This window comes from Helianthus annuus, chromosome 6 (assembly GCF_002127325.2).
Source record: "Helianthus annuus cultivar XRQ/B chromosome 6, HanXRQr2.0-SUNRISE, whole genome shotgun sequence".
NCBI lineage: Eukaryota > Viridiplantae > Streptophyta > Magnoliopsida > Asterales > Asteraceae > Helianthus > Helianthus annuus.
Window position 1 is genome coordinate 119,652,893 of NC_035438.2, and position 6,000 is coordinate 119,658,892.

Consider the following 6,000-nt stretch of genomic DNA (forward strand, 5'->3'; position numbering starts at 1 on the left):
GACTAAGACTAAGACGTAGGCTTTAGACATCGTGCACTAACAAACTCCCCCTTGGATATAGCCGGAGTCTTCAGTCTTGGTTTTCGGGTCTTCAAAGTGACTTGAAAGTTTCCTCTCTTGACTTAGGCTTCTTCCTAAGCAAGTTCCTCAGCCTTTCATTCTCTTTCTTCCCTTTCAGAGCTTCTTCAGCTTGCAACTTCATCCACTTTCCTCTGTTTGCTTCAAGCTTCTTTCGTTCTCGTTCAGTTTTCTTCTTTTCTTTCTCTTCTAGCGACCACCATTTCGAATTCCATTTACTTTCAGAATTTATGCCTTTCTGAAAGCAAATAGTTACGACTTTCTGGAACTGCATGGCTTGCTCTCTATCTTCAGTAGTTTACTAACCACATCGGGTCATAGACAAAAATCTCTCGAATTTCATTCCATGCTCTGTACATAATCACAGCCTCTGTAGAAATGCAACTGTACACCCAACCCATGAACCTTTGTAGAATTCTTGCTCCATCTTCGGCATTGGAATGTTTTTCATCGATTTTGGCTTCTTCACATTCAGGATGATCTCTTCATTTCCTGTTTCAAGATTGATTCTTCTAACTCTCTTCGGATAATGAGGCTTCCAAAGCTTGAAGTCTCTCAAAGCCTTAAAATTTATCAGTCCCCACATTGCAATATCATTCTTCCTGACAAGATATCCTAAAGTTCTTACTTTAGATAACTTATCCACATCCCACCATGGCAAAGACATAACATCATGTAACTTTTCAAAATATTGAACGCCACATTCTCTTCTGATCGCATAAGCATCAACTTGAGGTAGAAAACCCCAGCTTATGATATCCCCAAAAGAAATACTGATGTCTCTTTGATAATACTTTAAAGGACGCTTGAATTTACGTTCATTGCTTTCCTTGAACCATTTCTTGCATTCTTCTTTCAGTGGATCTTTCGTGGTGCCATCAAAGTTCTTATCTTTAAGGATCTCTGCAACTTTCCTTCTAAGTTCATCTCGATTCTCTTCACTAAAGAATTCCATAAGAGTTGGAAAATCAGAAGTATCTTCATTCTGAATGTCTTCATCAGTATAGTCTTCAACCTCAACCCTGTCATACACATCTGCATCTTCTACATACTTGTATTCATACTCTGGTTGATGGTTGATGTTGAATGCATTCAGTTCTTCCTCAAAATCGAACTTAAACTCTTTTGTCATTCACATTGAACATCTTCAATACTTCATCCAACGTGTAAGTATGCCTTATTTCACCTTTATCAACATGAGGTTCAATTCGAAGAATCAATTTTTCAACTTGATCAACGTTTTGATCATCAACATGCTCCCCCTTTCCATTAGCTCCATCTGTTTCTTCATTAGCATCATCATTCATGTAATCATCAACATTCTTTTCATTTGACGCTTCAGTAGTAGTAATGCCTGCACCACCCTGATCATCATCATCACCATTATCAGAACTGTGACTACTTGCTGAGAAAACATCATCGGGATCATCAACTTTCTCTTCATCTTCATCCTCTTCACTATCATCTTCAATCTCACCCTCAGCAGTGATTACATCGTCAATTAAGACGTCTTCATCAAATATTGCTAATACAACCGAGACATGTTAGTGCATTACGTCTATTGACTTCGTCTTGTATCATGAAATAGGATAGGATAGGATAATTAGTGCACGAGATTCGAGAAACAGGTTTTCAAGATTATAGATGTGATTCCGCTTGAAAGTACAATGGATCATTTCAAGCGAAATCAGAAACATCTGATTCCGCTTGAAAGTGTTTCATGCCATTTCGGGGGGAATCCCACTCCTATATATAGTGCACTTGTCATTTTCATTTGGTACGGCTTCTGGATTTGTAACGAAGTGCTGCCAAAATCTGTTCAGGTTGTAATTGGTGTTAAAATCAATATAAGTGACAGATTTAATAGTATCAAGTTGTTTCCACGTTCGTATCACTGATTCAGCCTTTGAACTGGATATAAAGCTCTTCTGATCGACTCAGTCGGGTCCTACAATGATCCTACAAGTGGTATCAGAGCTCAGGAAGAAGAGTTTAGCTTGATATCATCAGTTTTCTGACTTCTACACCTTCTTTTTCAATCTGAACAAAATTTCCCGGTCAAAATGGAATGAATTTTTCACCAAACGTGCATAACGGTGTATTAACAAAGCCTTGAAAGTTTGAGACCAAAATACGAACTAAAAATGACAAAAATTGGATAGAAACCTGATTTCGCTTGAATGGACATCGAGATTTCACTTGAAAAATCAATTTGTTTTCGCTTGAAATGTTTATTCCGTTTGGAGTTTGTGTCTGATTCCGCTCGAACATAGTGATTCCGCTTCAAAAGACATTTGATTTCGCTTGAAGTATCATCCAAGAGATTCCGCTTGAGAATTAATTTATTAATTCCGCTTGAACTTGTCATTCAAGTGATGTCGCTTGAAGTGTGTAGTTCTTGTGACACCTGTGTCACCACGAACACCAAACAAATTCCAAACCAATGAAATATTGTGTTTCATACTTGGGATTTGTATAAATATGTGTATCTTTTGCACATATCAATTCTTGTTCAATTCCGAGCTTTAAATCGCTTTCTAGAAAGTTATACGCGCACTGGTGCGTAAACGTAATCAGTTTAACGCGAAAAACACTCCGGAATAGTGAAATAGGCTTAACATACCTTAAATGACCTTTACATAACTTAGAAATAAGTTTTGGAAGGTTTGGTATGGCAAAAACAAGTTTATTCGATCGCAGGGACTATTTGCGTCAAACTGCGAAACTTTACTGATTCGTAAGATAACGTACAATCCGGAACTTGATCATAAGCTAAACATACCATATATAACCTAAACATAGCTTAGAAAAAAGCTTTGATAGGTTCGGTGTGCGAAAACATGCTTATATGATCTTACAGGGACTAAAAGTGTCAAAAACGACGTGAGTTTGCATTTTCGCGCATATCTTACGTTCTGACCACATCTGGACATCCAAAATTTGTGTACACACTAAAATATTTTTATTTTAGTGATCGGCATGCAAAAATTCCATTTGTCGCTTAATTTGGTTCGTTTTCGCGTCCGTTTGAGTTTCGTCGTAATTTAACGAACAACGCGACCGTACGATCAAACGAGCTGACATCCGAGAGTTTTCCAAGCATATTTTGAGTCCTCTAAACTTTATTGACCTTGTAGAGCCTTGAAAATGGCTTAACGGGTGTCAAAAGTGCCAAAAATGGACTCGAATGCATGCAGGGACCAAAACTGTAATTTAGCAAACTTGTGCTGAACTGGGGAGCCCAGGCGGGGCGCGTAAACCCCTCCCCATTTCTTACGCGTGCCGCCTAAAGTGCCCAGCGACCAGAAAGTTTGTTTTTGCAAACTGTTTGCAAATTCAGGGGCTGTTTTGGTAAATTTTTGGTGTGATGAGCAAGTTAACACCTCCCCAAGGCTTTGTACCTGCTTGTGACAATTGTATGGCCATGATTCTTGCTTGGAGACCACATAAACACATGGAATGATCTTGTTGATCACCAACAAGTATAAATAGCAAGCCATTTCTCCTCATTCCTTGCTCATTTCATTCTTTTCTCTCCTCTCATCTGCTTTGGGAGCTTCCTAAGCTGATTTGGGACTTTGTCTTCTTTGTAGAAAAGATAGCAAGGACCCTTAGTGAGCATTCTTTCATTCTTTTATTGCTTACTAATTTAAAAAGTCAAACAGTGTTTGACTTTAAGTTTGACCAGCCTTTGGTCAACGCAAAGTTCGGTTGAACTTTGCAACGTGATTGTAATCACGTTGGTTATAATCCTTAGTGATTATACCCGCTGATTACCACGTTAACTAGGTGTAGTGTCGAGTCAAAGTTTTGGTCAAAATGCGTTTTAGCACGCATTTTGCAACGGAACTACCTTAGGGTATCAAAACACTTTGTTTTGATACCAAATCAGTAGGTTAAACATGTTTTGACATGTTTAACTCGACACTATTAGTTTAGTGCTTGTTTAGGGTCGTAAGGTAAGTGGTCTAAACAACCGCTTAGACTTTCGAACCCGACCCGTTTCGTCGATCTTTAGGATCCGACCAAGCTTAGTTAGTGATCATAGTTGCATAGGGAATAACCACTGAGGTTATACCTTATGATCACATAGGATTGGTTAGTCGTATGCTAGTTAGCTTGTATGCCCATAGGAAATGACCAAAATGCCCTTTTGAAGCATAAATCCGTATTTTGATTATGTGAACATATTTTTGACATATATTCTGATTTAGTAACATGTTTAGGGATAATTGGGCATGTAAGACTTGACATAGCACATAATTAACCATTCGAACATAGTTTTACGCAAACGGTGCATTATAGTGGCTTATACTACCATAATGGGTCGAAACGGGTCAAAAGCACTTAGGTAGACTTCCAAATCAGAATGTTAGGTCTATTAAATCATGCCATATAAGTTGCAATACTCATTTGATTTATAGAACTTCATTCTATCCTGTCTCCCGATTTAGGATTCGATTGTTTAACATAGTGATCCATACTAGGTGCCACTTCATTCCTTGATTTCCCGAGCTTTGTTAGGACACTAAATCAAGGATACTTGCAATCTCAAGAGAGTACATAGTCCCCTCTTTTACTGTTTTCAATTGTTTTGGGGTGAAACATATATGCCTATTTGTTATTCTCATGATTTTAAACTATATGATTACACCTGCTTAATACATATTCTTTTGATAAATTAAACAATTACCTATGGCTTAAACGCTGATTTTCCAAAACTTATAAAACTAATTGTTGGATTGTACCTATTTTTATACATTCACCCAGCCGATTGGTAGTATGATATAGCGCTATAGGACTAGACACCCCATTCATGTTGTATGGAATGTCAGAAACCAAGTTTTAACCAAATAAAAATTGCCATAGTGGTATTTCTATAGTCTCCAAAGTGTAGTTTGATACACTAAGGCTTGATTGAATACCTAATCACACTCTCTTTGTATATGTTGATATACTACAAAAGTACAGTTTGATGTGCTCTCAAATGTGATCTACCAAAGTATATTTTGATATAATAAGTACAAAATCCAACATGTGTTTTAACATACTACTTTGTTATTTACCAAATCATAGTTTGATATGCTACTGTTTACCAAAGTATAGTTTGATATACTACCAACTTCGTTATTTTAAACTAAAGTATATTTTGATATACTATCCAAAGCATAGTTTGATATGCTACTGTTTACCAAGTATAGTTTGATATACTACCTACTTTGTTATTTCATAAACTAAAGTATAATTTGATATACTACCAAAGCATAGTTGATATGCTATTTTTAAACCAAAGCATATTTGATATGCTTATTTCAAAACCAAAGTATAATTTGATATACTACCAATACTTTTATCCTTAAACCAAAGTATAGTTAAGATATACTACCAAATCTATTATTTTAATTACTAAAGTATATTTTGATATACTATCCATTTAACTATTTTAAAACTAAAGTATACTTTGTTATACTATTTATACATACTTTTCAAAACCAAAGTATACTTCAAACCTTTTTCCAAAACGACACGTTTTCAGAAACAAAACTTTTTTACATTGGATTCATGGCTATTTTGAAAACATAAAACCTTTTCCTCCATTATCTAAAGCCATGAATCTAATACATAAAATCCTATGTTACTCACAGGCATTTTATGCTGACGTACTTATTTTCATATATGTTTCAGGTACGGCTATGTGATGATTGTTGATACACGCTACACATAGGATGGACTTGTGCCTTAGCGACTTTAAAAACTGAGAAACAATTATTTGTATTTATCTGAATTGTACCAAAACATTAAGTTCAATAATTCAATACAACGAAACTATTTGATCCATGGTTGTGAAACAATGATTCTGTTACAACACTCCCCGACGTTTCCGCCACGATTTGTTGTTTTACGTGGTCGGGGTGTGACAGT